Source organism: Anabrus simplex, chromosome 2 (assembly GCF_040414725.1).
Source record: "Anabrus simplex isolate iqAnaSimp1 chromosome 2, ASM4041472v1, whole genome shotgun sequence".
Classification (NCBI taxonomy): domain Eukaryota; kingdom Metazoa; phylum Arthropoda; class Insecta; order Orthoptera; family Tettigoniidae; genus Anabrus; species Anabrus simplex.
This window is the reverse complement of record NC_090266.1, coordinates 446,347,359-446,364,024: the sequence shown is the minus strand read 5'-3', so window position 1 is coordinate 446,364,024 and position 16,666 is coordinate 446,347,359. Positions and strand designations below refer to the sequence as shown.

Below are 16,666 nucleotides of genomic sequence, written 5' to 3'. Positions count from 1 at the left end.
ACCAATTTAAAGTTTTTAAAGTTTTGAGATATAGATACACTCATTTTAAAATTTCACCCCCCCTTTCCCATTTCACCCCCATAGCGACGAAATATACAAAAATCCCCTCTTAGCGAGCACCTACATCTTAATATGAATGTATCCCCAAAATTTCATTTCTTTATGTCCAGTAGTTTTGACTCGGTGATGATGAATCAGTCAGTGAGTCAGTCAGTCAGGACAAGTTCTGTTATATATATAGACTAGCAAGATACCCGTGCTTCGCTATGGTATTATAATGAAATTAATAATTGAATGCTTAACGTTTTAAATATAATCCGCCGAAATTCGCGATCTAACTCGTATTCTGAGAGAATCCGCCAAAATTCGCGATCTGACTCGTTTTCTGAGAGATTACGGCAAGGTTCCTCCCAATTTTTCATTCTTTCCTTCGAGCAATCGATTTCGTATTTCCCGCGCTAGGTCCAGGTATTCCACCCGAACAGTTGGGTTCCTAAATCTTTGCCATCCTTTCCTATAAGCATTTTAATATGGATCAAATCCCTGAGGAGATCCGGCGTGGTGCCGTCTTGGGTGCCTTGGCGGCACTGAACCCGCGGCCGGACAGCAATCGTTGTCATTACCCGGCCAGGAAACGTTTCCAGCGCGGTCCGCACATTTTGACGACGGTCCAGAACGTTATTACTCAACCTCATTTCAACCCAAGCCGGATCACTACCCACGCCCATCCCGCAAAACCACGCCACCCCCCAGTAACCGCCCCCACCAAGTCATTTTTCCCCACCAAGACAAGAGGAATAACCATGAAATTTCTCACTTCCTAAAAGCGACCTTCTAGCCTACCAAGTCACCCTACACCATAATACAGCCAAAATACCCAATCAAAACCAGCACAACCACCAAAAAATCAGACTACCACAACTAAAGAAGCACTGGAAACAACCGGAAGTCGAGGCGGACACTCAGAGAAGCTGCAACTTCATATGCCGTCTTTATAAATTTAAAGTATCTCAAACAGCCGATACTCATGAATAAAATTTTATTCCAGCGAAACAATCCAGCGGTAAGGCCCGGTTAAATCAAAGTAACATCGGGCGTGACTAAGGTTTGGATGGGTGACCACCCTGGCCTTGCCCTTACCGCTGGCTCAAAAGCAATTTAGAAACTTTTATTAACACCCAGCCATGGTCAATACGGTCAATAACGTTATGATTAATCATATTACACCCAACCGCACCCACAATTCAGTACAAATTCCACCATTATTATTATTATTATTATTATTATTATTATTATTATTATTATTATTATTATTATTATTATTATTATTATTATTATTATTATCAAATTCTATATACTTATTATTTTTATACTTATTTTCACAAACAGGCCAGGTGAGGAGCGCGGCATAGCGCACCGGTACTGGCACCGCACTAGGCACCCCCTCGGGGGTGTCCAAACTGACATAAGGTAAATTATTATTATTATTATTATTATTATTATTATTATTATTATTATTATTATTATTATTATTATTATTATTATTATTATTATTATTATTGTTGTTGTTGTTGTTGTTGTTCTGGACCTCGAAGCAAGATGCAAGACCGCTACTTGGCGGTAAATTAGATCTGCTGCCATTGTCATTGATGACAGTATGACCAGCACCATTGTCGCGCGTAGGGAAGTTTGCGGGATTTCTGGCGATACGAATGACATACTTCCGTGCATTAAGACCTCATTATAGAGGAGAACAATTGGACGGTCAAACCCACTCCTATCGTTTATTTCAAAGTTGTTAAATATTTTATTTAGATGCCAGGAGAATCTACTGTAATCTAAGAACGTTCTCCGCAGAAAAAGTGGCTCATGAAAACGAACCCAGGAAAGATTAAAAATGATCGGTTTATGATCGGAATAAGTACATCGAAAATCTACAGCCTGTTTCCAGTCATTCGACAGGGTCAGGAATGGAATAAATAAAGCCCCATCTAGCGGCGACAATAGGAATTGCGCCGGCTGCCGAAGCCTCTCGCACTCCTCGGGGGTCAATGATTAATGAATGACAAATGAAATGAAATGATATTGGACAGTGTTGCTAGAATGAATGATAACAGGGAAATCCGGAGTATCCGGAGAAAAACCTGTCTCGCCTCCGTTTTGTCCAGCTCGAATGTCACATGGAGTGACAGGGATTTCAACCACGGAACACAGCTGTGAGAGGCCGGCACGCTGCCGACTGAGCAACGGATGCTCCTTGTAAGTATATTATGAACAGTAAAATCAATTGGTCTCACCTCCTTTTACACCCCACCGCCGTTAAGTTTATTAACTCCCCGCAACAAATAATTAAAAGGCGTGTTTATTTATGTTTAAAGGAGATTCAAAACACGAATGTTCACGGCTATTACCTTCAGTTTTGAGATATGAGTATCCTAATAAAAATAATTCACTTTTGTTTCACTTCCTTTCACACTCCTCCCCAACCTTAACTTTCCGGCAAAAAATACCTGTTTATCAAATCGTAAATGATCTTCTAAATACCAATTATCACGACTCTAACTTCTTCAGTTTTTGTTTTATGTGTACTCATGAAAGGAATTCAACTCCTTTTCTCTCCCGCCGCCAAAGATTATTCGCCCCCCCTCCCCCCCAAAACGCGTTTTTCCTTGTTTTAAAGGAGATCCAAATGCCAATTTTCACGCCTGTATCAACCATAGTTTTTATTAGATGTAAGTATTCCCATACAATTAAGTCAATTAATTATTCAATTATTTTACCTCCCCCACACTCATTGGTTTTTTCGAGAATACGTGTTTCATTACTTTTAAGGCAGATTCCAATTATCAAATTTCACTTCTGTAACATCTTCATTTTTGAGATATCAGTAGCCTAATCAAAAGAATTCAACACCATTTTCAGTCATTTTTACACCCCTCCACCCAAGTCGTATTTCCGAAAACTAAAAATACACGTTTCTTTATTTTTAATAGAGATAAAAATTACCATTTTCCCTTCTGTAACATGTTAAGTTTTTTGAGATCTACTGTAGAAATTCTCATTTTAAAATTTCACCCCTTTTTAGTTCCCCTTAAGTGGAGTTTCCAAGAACAAATCACCTATGTTTCTTTACATTTAAAGGAGATTCCAAATACCCACTTTTTACGTCTGTAATGTTTTACGTTTCTCAGATATTCTGTAGAAATAGTATTTCAAAAAGTACACACCAATTTGTCACTCCTGTTTAACCGCCATTAATTGGATTTTCCAAAAACAAAACAAAAAAAATTTCTTGTTTCTTAATTTTTAAAGGAGATCCCATATACAAATTTTCAGTTCTGTAATATCTTCAGTTTCTGAGATATATGTATCCTCATTAAAGGCATTCAACCCATTATTCACCCTTTTAAACCCCTCCTGTTGGGATTTACAGAAAACAAAAAAATATGCGTTCCTTTATTTTTAAAGGTGATTCTAAATATCAATGTTTACATGTGGAAACTTTTAAAGTTTTGAGGTATACATACACTCGTTTTAAAATTCCACAACCTTTTCACCCCCCACTATTTGGATTTTCCAAAAGCAAAAAAAAAGTAAGTTTGTTTAATGTTATGTTTTACTTGGTTTTAATTTTGGCTTTTTTAGTAAAAATTCCAATATTTCTTGTTCATTTATGATTACCAAAGGCATTACTTTTAAAGGAGAACCCACATACCAACTTTGAGGTCTGTAATATCTTTAGTTTCTGAGATATAAGTATCCTCATTAAAGGCATTCAACCCCATTTTCACCCCTGCTATTGGGATTTACCGAAAACAAAGAATACATGTTTATTTATTTTTAAAGGAGATTCTAAATACCAAATTTTACATCTGTAAACTTTTAAAGAGGGGATGCCTCGCCGAGGCGGTAAAGGCTTGCTCGGTTCGCCCGGAAGGACGTGGGTTCGAATCCCCGTCTGGAAGTCGTAAAATTTAAGAAACCAGATTTCCACTTCCGGAGGTGCATATGGCCCTGAGGTTCACTCAGCCTACAAAGAAAATGAGTGCCAGGTTAATTCCTGGGGGCTAATGCGGCCGGGCGTAGAGCTAACCACTCTACCCCTTCACATGCCGAGGTTAACAATGGTGGAAGCCTTTACCTTCCACTCCTCCATATGCCATCATGGCCTCTACGGAGGTGTATTTGCTTTGCTTTGCTTAAACGTTTTAAGTTTTAAGATGTAGATACACTCATTTGAAAAATTCGCCCCCCCTTATCACCCCCCCATTATTCGGATTTTCCAAAAACCAAAAGTACCTGTTTCTTTATTTTTAAAGTAGATCCCAAATCCCAATTTTCAGGTCTGTAACATCTTCAGATTCTGAAATATATGTAGCCTCATTAAGGGCATTCAACCCATTTTCACCCTTTTTCACCCCTCCTATTGGGATTTTCCGAAAACAAAAAATACGCGTTTCTTTATTTTTAAAGGAGATTCTAAATACCAATTTTCACATCTTTAAACTTTAAAAGTTTTGAGATATTATACACTCATTTTAAAAATTCACTCCCTTTTCACCCCCGCCCCCCCCCCCATTAATTGGATTTTACAAAAAAAATACGTGTTTCTTTATTTTTAAAGGAGACCCCAAACACCAATTTCAGGTCTGTAATATTTTCAGTTTCTGAGATACAAGTATCCTCATAAAAGGCATTCAACGCTTTTTCACCCCTTTTCACCCCTCCTATTGGGATTTTCCGAAAACAAAAAAATACGTGTTTCTTTATTTTTAATGAAAATTCTAAATACCAATTTTTACCTCTGTAAACTTTCAAAGTTTTGAGGTATATATACACTCATTTTAAAAATTCACCCCCCTTTTCACCTTCCCATTATTTGGATTTTCCAAAAACAAAAAATACGGGTTACATTATTTTTTAAAGAGATCAAAAGTACCAATTTTCAGGTCTGTATTATCTTCTGTTTCTGAGATATAAACACCGGTATCCTGAATAAAGGCATTCAACCCCTATCTTACCCCTTCTTCACCCCTCCTATTGGGATTTTCTGAAAACAAAAAAATACGTGTTTCCTTATTTTTAAAGAAGATTCTAAATACCAATTTTTACATCTGTATACTTTTAAAGTTTTGAGATATAGATACACTCATTTTTAAATTTCAACCCCCTTTTCACCCCCTTAGAGACGAAATATCTAAAAATCCTCTCTTAGCGAGCACCTATACCTTCATATGAATGTATCCCCAAAATTTCATTTCTTTATGTCTGGTAGTTCTGGCTCGGCGATGATGAATCATTCAGTCATTCAGTCAGTCAGTCAGTCAGTCAGTCAGTCAGGACAAGGTATTTTATATATATAGACTAGCTGAGGTACCCGTGCTTCGCTACGGGATTCTCAGAAATACTGTCTTTGTGGTTTTCCTACCTGAAGTCGTCAGAAGGAATGTAGTGATTAATAGCAATGATATATCAAATACTCGATAAAATTAATAAACTGCACATTTTCGCACTTTAAAACGAACAGTACTACGGTGCCGATCTAACGGTCCAAAGTTCCAGTGCTGCAATGACCAGACCGCAGACAGCCGTGAAAACTTCTCTGCCATTATTCCGTCAAATATGCACACTGCTCATTCCAATCAGTGCCTCAGAGTAGGAATTGAATAGCTCGAATGCTATGATGAACCAGCTTGTTACGTATCAGTAGTATCAGAAATTTATCTAACTCCCCAACTATTTCCCGCCAATTTTCAGGCAGGCTGTTATACTCGGTACGACCGGGTGAGTTGGCTGTGCGATTAGGGGCGCATAGCTGTGAGCTTGGATCCGGGAGATTCGAACTCCACTGTCGAAAGCCCTGAAGGTAGTTTTCCGTGGTCTCCAATTTTCACACCAGGAAAATACTGGGGCTGTAACGTAATTAACGTAGGGGCTGCTTCCTTCCCACTCCTAGCCCTTTCGTATCCCACCGTCGCCATGAGTCCTATCTGTGTCGGCGCGACGTAGAGCAAATTAAAAAAAAACTCGTTATACAGCAGTAATCGCATCTATCGGAGATGAATGGCAACAGAGACACAAAGCAAATCACAACAAACAATGGTCAATGTAGTGTTATTGTTGATCAATGTTATGAGCTTTATGGACTGTAGGCCTTCACATTCAGTTTTCTTTCGACTCTCTAATATACGGCCGTCTTATAAAATTAATTATAGCGTAGACTGTAGTTCCTTATTCCCCGACGTTACATACTGATATTCATTAAATTCTGTTCACCCATTTTCTCGTGACGGCGCTGATATGATCTTAGCAACAAAAATCCATATTAATGAACATCTCCGTTATCATAGCCGGTACGGTCAAAATGTATAACATATAAATGATCGAAAATTTTACACTATGTAACTTTATTTATATAGTAATTTTCAATAAGACCACTAATAACACAAATATTCGAGAATTAAATTTTGGGCCTTCCCCTAAACTACTATTTCGCTCAGCGTGAATTAAGTTATTTATGGCCTAGATTGTAGCGACTTATTCCCCTCCTTTGCATACCGATTTTATTTACGATGGGACAACTAATCAATATTTGAGAATTGAATTTCAGGCCTTCCACTAAACTACCATTTTTCTCAGCGTGAATAAGATTATTTATGGCGTAGATTACAGCGACTTATTCGCCGATTTTTGCATACCTATTTCAATTAAGGTAGGACCACTAATAACATAAATATTGACGAATACAATTTTAGACCTTCCCATAAATTACCATCTATTTCAGGGTGGATATGATTATTTATAGTTAAAATTGTAGCGACTTATTTTAGAACTTAACATACCGGTTTTCATGAAGATAGGACCACTAATATTAAATATTTAGGAATTCAATTTTAGGCCTTCCCCTAAACTACCATTTCTCTTAGTGTGAAAAAGATTATTTATGGCCTAGATTGTAGCGACTTATTCTCGGTCTCTACATACCGCTTTTTATTAAATTCTCTTGAGCCGTTTTCTCGTGATGCGTGTATAGACAGACAGACAGACAGACAGACAGACAGACAGACAGACAGACAGACAGACAGACAGACAGACAGACAGACAGACAGACAGACAGACAGACAGACAGACAGACAGACAGACAGACAGACAGACAGACAGACAGACAGACAGACAGACAGACATTACGGAAAATTAAAAAAATGCTTTTCCTTGTTACTATGGACATGACTGATACAGAAATACCATCCTTTTAAAATGTTGAGCAATGTACATACAAAGCTGTTATTTTATATATATAGACTAGCTGATGTACCCGTGCTTCGCTACGGGATTCTCAGAAATACTGTCTTTGTGGTTTTCGTACCTGAAGTCGTCAGAGGGAATGTAGTGATTAAAAGCAGTGTTATATAAAATACTCGATCAAATTAATAAACCGCACATTTTCGCACATTTAACGAACAGTACTACGGTGCCGATCTAACGGTCCAAAGTTCCAATGCTGCAATGACCAGACCGCAGGCAGCCGTGAACACTTCTCTACCATTATTCCGTCAAATATGCACACTGCTCATTCCAATCAGTGCCTCAGAGTAGGAATTGAATAGCTCGAATGCTATGATTAACCAGTTTGTTACGTATCGTAGTATTAGAAATTCATCTAACTCCCCAACCACTTCCCGCCAGTTTTCAGGCAGGCTGTTATACTCGGCACGACCGGGTGAGTTGACTGTGCGGTTAGGGGCACATAGCAATGAGCTTGGATCCGGGAGGTTCGAACTCCACTGTCGGCAGCCCTGAAGGTAGTTTTCCGTGGTCTCCAATTTTCACACCAGGAAAATACTGGGGCTGTAACGTAATTAACGTAGGGGCTGCTTCCTTCCTATTCCTAGCCCTTTCGTATCCCACCGTCGCCATGAGTCCTATCTGTGTCGGCGCGACGTAGAGCAAATTAAAAACAAAACTCGTTATACAGCAGTAATCGCATCTATCGGAGATGAATGGCAACAGAGACACAAAGCAAATCACAACAAACAATGGTCAATGTAGTGTTATTGTTGATCAATGTTATGAGCTTTATGGACTGTAGGCCTTCACATTCAGTTTTCTTTCGACTCTCTAATATACGGCCGTCTTATAAAATTAATTATAGCGTAGACTGTATTTCCTTATTCCCCGACGTTACATACTGATATTCATTAAATTCTGTTCACCCATTTTCTCGTGTCGGCGCTGATATGATTTTAGCAACAAAAATCCGTATTAATGAATGGCCGGTACGGTCAAAATGTATAAGACATAAATGATCGAAAATTTTATACTATGTAACTTTATTTATATAGTAATTGTCAATAAGACCACTAATAACACAAATATTCGAAAATTAAATTTTGGGCCTTCTCCTAAACTACCATTTCGCTCAGCGTGAATGAAGTTATTTATGGCCTAGATTGTAGCGACTTATTCCCCTCCTTTGCATACTGATTTTATTTACGATGGGACAACTAATAACAAATATCTCAGAATTAAATTTCAGGCCTTCCACTAAACTACCATTTTTCTCAGCGTGAATAAGATTATTTATGGCGTAGATTGTAGCGACTTATTTTAGAACATACCGGTTTTCATGAAGATAGGACCACTAATAACATAAATATTTGAGAATTAAATGTTAGGCCTTCCCCTAAACTACCATTTCTCTTAGTGTGAAAAAGATTATTTATGGCCTAGATTGTAGCGACTGATTCTCGAACTTTACATACCGATTTTTATTAAATTCTCTTCAGCCGTTTTCTCGTGAGGCGTGTACAGACAGACAGACAGACAGACAGACAGACAGACAGACAGACAGACAGACAGACAGACAGACAGACAGACAGACAGACAGACAGACAGACAGACAGACAGACAGACAGACAGACAGACAGACAGACAGACAGACAGACAGACAGACAGACAGACAGACAGACAGAAATAAATTAAGGAAAATTAAAAAATGCATTTCCTTGTGACTATGGACATGACTGATACAGAAATACCATCCTTTTTAAATTTTGAGCAATGTACAGACAAAACTCTTATTTTATATATTTAGATTGGACTAGTTGCTTTTACAATATTATGAATATAAAATTTCGTATATATCTTGAATATATGTATTTCTTTTATTCTGTTTGTTTATGTGTGAATTTGAAATAATTCATTGACCTTATCAGTTATCATAATCAGAGTTCAAAGATCTTCCGAAAAATATTCTAATGCACTGCAAATGTGAATTAGCGGTACTAAAAATTGCACACTAGTACAGGTAGCCGATGATTTATTTTTATTATTTTACTAGGAAGATTTCATATTTATCTGATAGATTACAGATTTCCCCGTTGCTTAGTCATAATTTAATGGCACACTCTAAGAAATTGCTGTCTCACTTCGAGAGGATATTATAATTTCGTGTGGCTATTTCTAGCCGGGTGCAGCCCTTGTAAGGCAGACCCTCTGATGAGGGTGGGCGGCATCTGCAATGTGTGTGTAACTGCGTGTTTTGTGGTGAAGGATGGTGTTATGGAAACTCGTATCCTCATCCCGACGTGGTGCAGCTCTTTTCAGGCACACCCCGAATGGAGGTGCGCTGCATGTACCATTTGGACAACGTACCAGCCCTGCTGTCATTTTCAAATTTCTGGCAATACCAGAAATAGAAGCCGGGCCCCCGAGGACGGCAGCTAATAACATTAACCGATACTCTATGGAGACGAACGAGAGGAGAATAAGAACAAGATTTACCGAGCTCGATGGCTGCAGTCGCTTACGTGCGGCCAGGATCCAGTAATCGGGAGATAGTGGGTTCGAACCCCACTGTCGGCAGCCCTGAAGATGGTTTTCCGTGGTTTTCCATTTTCACGCCAGGCAAATGCTGGAGCTGTAGCTTAATTAAGGCCACGGCCGCTTCCTTCCCATTCCTAGGCCTTTCCCATCCCATCGTCGCCATAAGATATATCTGTGTCGGTGCGACGTAAGGCAAATAGAAAAAAAAACAAAGAACATGATTTATCCTTCATCTTGCCCATTACCTACACTGTATTTCCTTACTCAGATGACAATCGTTTGTAATCAAAGCGACAGTGATATTGGCATATTCAAGGGTAAGTTTCCACGGGACTGTCAATGCGTAACGATGCCGGTGTAGTCCGCTGCAAATTTCCGAACGCATAACGGGCGTGGTCAGTACCCGGATAGGAGACCACCCAGGACTATCGCATACCGACACACACGTAATTACTGTGTCAGCCAACACTGGAGTCATTTTCCTCTGGACAAACACACAAACACACACACACACACACACACACACACACACACACACACACACACACACACACACACACACACACACACACACACAAACACACACACACACACACACACACTTATGCACACAGGTACACCAACACCGAACACACTTACACATACAGTTAAAACAAACAAAAATATATAATTTTACTGATAAAACCTACCTACACTGATTAAAATACACAAATTATACACACATTACAGACCGACAGAGGATCGCGATAAAGCGCACGGGTATCGGTACTTCACACGCCACCTATCTCTCCGATACCGGTGCCTCTCCGGAGATAGGTGTCACATACAGGTAACCAGGAATCGAGGTTGTTTTGTGATGTTTCATTTTTAAACATGATATATTGGACCAATGGCCATTCTGAGCATTTTATATATTCCCCTATGTTGTATGTACGATCAGTCTCAAGAAATATTTCCCCTCTATTTGCTTAGGGTAGAATGAGCGATCTTGTAACACCTTTACATATAATGAGTGCTCAGGATATCCAATCATCAGTGACACACGTAAATCACACCTCAGGACAGGCAGAAAGTAGTCTGTGACTGTCTGCAGGGCACTAACATATGACTATTCCAAAGTTCAATAACATAACCGAGATTGAAATTGAGCCCTTTAAGGTCCTTCGTAGGATACCTACCTTCCTTATCTATTAGCAAATTGGCATGTGATCTTTCTCTTGGGTCATCTTTCTAAGAGTAATGTTGCACACAGACACAAGACGTCAAGTGTTTCTTCCCCACGGTTTAGAATAATTGTGAGCTTTTCAGTCTACCGAAAGTAATTCAGTATAATACATATATAGAAAATACCAGAATAAGACAACATTTATTAGCAGATTGTACCTGCAGAAAGGTGCCGTTAATTTAAAAAAGCTTTTAACTATTATAAAACAACGTCTTCCTTTTGAGGTATCTTCTGAATATCAAATTAGTTCCGACAGACTGGCGAACCTCACTGAAATAAATTAACTGGGTCGAAACTGGAGAAATATTATTTCCATTTAAAAAAAATGATTTTCCGGGAGTCAGTTTTAGAGAACTGGTCTTCAGGGACGGTAGATTTCAAATTGCTCAGTGTAATAATGAAAACACTACAACACAGTAGTCAAACCAGAATGCCTACACGCGAGTGATTGCGTCGTATTGAATTACAAACTGAATAAATTAAAAGCACTGGAAAGAAAAATTATAGAGGAAATACTTGGTCTGCTAAGAACTACAGAACCCTTGCAAATCAAGAAGTATTTATGAAATATACTGTAACATAGAAAACGTAACAGAAACAATGTGGAAGACGCGATTGATATTTTTTGGACATTTATACAGAATGGATGACAACAGGTTAACCAAACACATCTTAAAACATCTATGGAACAAGAAGTAAACAACAACCTTAATTCATGAAATCAAGAAAGATTTTGAAAGAAACAATATACGAGGGGAAGCGACAACAGAGAGAGAGATTTTTAGAAAGAAAAAGTTAAAAATGGACGAATTCCAAGTTTGAGGTGTGTGTGTGTGTGTGTGTGTGTGTGTGTGTGTGTGTGTGTGTGTGTGTGATAAATGCTAAAAGTAGATGGAGAGGAAAAGGAGACATAGTGAGCAGATGAAAGAGTATTGGAGGAAGAAGAAGGGACAACAAAGGATGAAGCAATGAAATTGTCGCGTGGTCCCTAGGAGACCTTAACGGAGAAATAATAATAATAATAATAATAATAATAATAATAATAATAATAATGAAATGTCGTATGGTTTTAGTGCCGGGATATCCCAGGACGGGTTCGTCTCGCCAGGTGCAGGTCTTTCTATTTGGTTCCCGTAGGCGACTTGCGCGTCGTGATGAGGATGAAATGATGATGAAGACAACACATGCACCCAGCCCTCGTGCCGTTGGAATTAACCAATTAAGGTTAAAATCCCCGACCCGGCCGGGAATCGAACCCGGGACCCTCTGAACCGAAGCCCAGTACGCTAACCGTTCAGCCAACGAGTCGGACAATAAAAATAATAATAATCCGAGATATGAACGATATATAAATACGGGAAAGTCCTTAAGTTTTCTAAATGAATATGGGACCCTTCCAAAAGTTTAAACATGTTAATTAAACTAGCATATACGAGGCATTGTCTCGCAGTTTCTATACCCTCAAAAACCAAGCTTCCCCTTGAGGGTTTGGACATGTACATCTCATGTATTACAACAATTTGGTTCCAAAATATCAGTTGTGCCGCCTCTGTGGTGTAGTGGTTAGCGTGATTAGCTGCCACCCCCGGAGGTCCGGGTTCGATTCCCGGCTCTGCCACGAAATTTGAAAAGTGGTACGAGGGCTGGAACGGGGTCCACTCAGCCTCGGGAGCTCAACTGAGTAGAGGTGGGTTCGATTCCCACCTCAGCCATCCTGGAAGTGTTTTTCCGTGGTTTCCCACTTCTCCTCCAGGCGAATGCCGGGATGGTACCTAACTTAAGGCCACGGCCGCTTCCTTCCCTCTTCCTTGCCTATCCCTTCCAATCTTCCCATCCCTCCACAAGGCCCCTGTTCAGCATAGCAGGTGAGGCCGCCTGGGCGAGTTACTGGTCATACTCCCCAGTTGTATCCCCCGACCAAGAGTCTGAAGCTCCAGGACACTGCCCTTGAGGCGGTAGAGGTGGGATCCCTCGCTAAGTCCGAGGGAAAAACCGAACCTGGAGGGTAAACAAATGATGATGATGATGATGAATATCAGTTGTTCTCTATTTTTTAATTTATACCGATGAGAGAAAAACAATGTAACAATGACAGTATAAAACTGACATTCGTTGAGAGTAGGTCTGCAAATAGTAAAAGGTGAGCAGAAATGAGTACAGATTTAACAGACATCAGGAGAATAATTTTACCAAACGAAAAGAAAACTACCGCTACTAATATCTAAATTTATGGAGGAGGGATAAGAAATGACGTTTATGTAAAATATTCCCTCTTCAGGCTTAAGTTTGCGTCTTACCACCCAGCTAGATATCTAAATACCTCATTTCCATTTTGATCAAATGCAAATGTATCCATTTAAAGGGGGATAGTAAAGAGAGGAGATAGAGAGAGTAGAGCCAGCTAAACGCCTGTAGGTCTCTAACAACATATAAGTTGTCGAGGGAAAAGCTACAGGTAAAGCTGAACTGAGTGCTGCTAGGACGTCTGGTGGGAGTCATATAATAGCCAGGTCCAGCTTGAAACGAAATAACCACGAGGGAATTATATTTCCACACATCAAATTTCAGTGCATGGAGGCTTCCAAATAAACATATTGTTATACTGCTCCTTGTAATTTTCCACGGTAAGGAAACATAAAATCTCAACAACATACAAGAAGGTGACCGAATGATCACACAATAAGTTTCTACGCTCCTTTTCATATTATGCTATTGTGATAAATATTTAAGTCCGCCTCTGTGGTGTAGTGGTTAGCGTGATTAGCTGCCACCCCCGGAGGTCCGGGTTCGATTCCCGGCTCTGCCACGAAAATTTGAAAAGTGGTAGAGGGCTGGAACGGGGTCCACTCAGCCTCGGGAGGTCAACTGAGTAGAGGTGGGTTCGATTCCCACCTCAGCCATCCTCGAAGTGGTTTTCCGTGGTTTCCCACTTCTCCTCCAGGCGAATGCCGGGAGGGTACCTAACTTAAGGCCACGGCCGCTTCCTTCCCTCTTCCTTGTCTATCCCTTCCAATCTTCCCATCCCTCCACAAGACCCCTGTTCAGCATAGCAGGTGAGGCCGCCTGGGGGAGGTACTGGTCATTCTCCCCAGTTGTATCCTCCGACCAAGAGTCTGAAGCTCCAGGACACTGCCCTTGAGGCGGTAGAGGTGGGATCCCTCGCCGAGTCCGAGGGAAAAGCCGAACTTGGAGGGTAAACAGATGATGATGATGATGATAAATATTTAAAGAGTGCTCATGCATTCTCGAGTAGAGCTACAGTGTATTTCGGTTGTCTCCTGTCCTCTTTGTCAAGGTTCGATTCTGTTTCTGCCAAGAATTTAAGGCTAATTTCAGGCTCTGATACGGGTAGCATCCAGCCTCGCGAACTCAGCTAAGAAGAAGAGTATTTTATTTCTATTGGCCGCCCTAAAAGTGTTTTCGTTATTGCTCCCTAACGGTTTCGCAGAGTAAGCCAAGGTTTTATGTAAATTGTAGCCTGCCTGGAAGGGTCCTCGAATAGCACCCGTGAAGGTTATATGGTTATCGGAATATCTTAAAACCGAATGGCGGAGTCATAATTCACAAGATTATCAATGAGATAATTTGCCATTGTTTCCCTCTTTGGACCATGAATAGCTCTTGCAGCCCGACTGACACTGCGAGTAACACCTTTAATAACACTCAGACTGACAAGTTTGCTCCGAATGTAATCACTCAGCATCAGTCATACCTCAGCAGGTACAAACAACAATTCACCGGGCGAGTTGGCCGTGCGCGTAGAGGCGCGCTGCTGTGAGCTTGCATCCGGGAGATAGTAGGTTCGAATCCCACTATCGGCAGCCCTGAAGATGGTTTTCCGTGTTTTCCCATTTTCACACCAGGCAAATGCTGGGGCTGTACCTTAATTAAGGCCACGGCCGCTTCCTTCCAACTCCTAGGCCTTTCCTATCCCATCGTCGCCATAAGACCTATCTGTGTCGGTGCGACGTAAAGCCCCTAGCAAAAAAAAAAAAACCAACAATTCATTCAGTAACGAATAAACACTTCCTCCACGAGGACAAAATGCATTACAAGCATTATGTCCTTACCAGCAGAGATGGTGCTTCACAACTGAAACAGAGCCTTCCAAGGTTGAGAAGGCCACTGATCGAAGGAGATTTTCCTGAACGCCTTGGGAATCGTTCCTCTTGCTTCTATCAGCAGGCCTATTACAGTGATATTCTGAAGTCCGTATACTCGTCGGTAGAAGGGGGGAGTCAGGTCGTGTATTCCCTTCTTTTCCTCATATACCTTGTTTGGCTAGTTAACATTTAATTCTAAGAGAACAGAAGGATCTTAGATATCCTTCGACTTTGCTCCTGAAGGCTATGATATTGATCCCACACTCATTTCCGTTCTCCGACAAGCCGTTGATGTCTTCATGCACAGTACAGCTACTTTATCGTAATCTCTGCGCAATGATGGACCGTATTGTGTGGTGTATAGTACGGCACAAGATTCCACCGTGGGAAAAATATCCCAGAACATGGGAAAAGTTTTCTAACTCGATGCGGCAATGCCGACGACGGTTATTGTCCCGAAATCTCCTGGCGCGGCCCGAACTACTGAATCATTGGCAGTCATTTTTTAAATCGTCTCGCCGTTCACCACACGATAATCCTTAATGGTGCTTTACCCAACACTGTTATCTGGAGGATGTTCCTTAAATATTAAAACGCCTTTTCCTTTCGGAGGGAGCAGACACAATTTTTTCGTTCCCGAACTTGGTGTGTTTGTCCTATTTTCATAGAATCAAGGAAACCATCTTTGACGTTTAAGAAACTATCGCCAGATGTTATGCAAAATTTTTGAGGAAATTGCTACTCTGTTTAGACTGGTGCCTACTTGCCAAAATTTCGTTGCAGGACAGCTTCCCACTGTGATAGGAAGAATCCTGAGCGTCTCAACTTCCGGTGAGGGTTCAAGTATATATCATACTCTCGATGGAAAGCTGGAGAGTTCTTTTTAGGTTGCATCTGATCACTTTATCTCCGTCTTCGAGTAATTTGAGACGGATAATATCCAGAGCCACAGTCGGAAATGGATATGCTAAAGTGTGACATACCGAACATTGTCTTCTTTTTTATAATTTGCTTTATGTCGCTCGGTACCGAAGAATTAAAAACAGTGAACTTCTGTTCTGCAGTAAGAAGAGGAGAAGATGACAATGACTACAGTTTGAGACGCGATGCGTGCATACTGCCATAGCTATAAATCAAACAGAGAATTCAGGGAAAGCTATATACGGTATTGCTGTGGCCAGTGTCAAGTGACAGACATAAATATATTGCATCGCTGAAGGGTACAACTCGTTGGCTGAACGGTCAGTGTACTGGCCTTCGGTTCAGAGGGTCCCGGGTTCGATTACCGGCCGGGTCGGGGACTTTAACCTTAATTGGTTGATTCCAATGGCACGGGGGCTGGGTGTGTGTGCTGTCTTCATCATCATTTCATCCTCATCACGACGCGCAGGTCACCTACGGGTGTCAAATAGAAAGACCTGCACCTGGCGAGCCGAACCCGTCCTGGGATATCCCGGCACTAAAAGCCATACGACATTTCATTTCATCTCTCAAGGAATAGTGAGAGGCAGAA

At 40.6% G+C, this 16,666-nt stretch overlaps 1 protein-coding gene across 1 annotated transcript in view; it reads right to left on the bottom strand.

The window, feature by feature from the left end:
* Positions 1 to 16,666, bottom strand: part of LOC136863572 (discoidin domain-containing receptor 2) — a 954,446-nt gene that overhangs the window by 664,338 nt on the left and 273,442 nt on the right. The gene's annotated exons all lie outside the window — the stretch shown is intronic.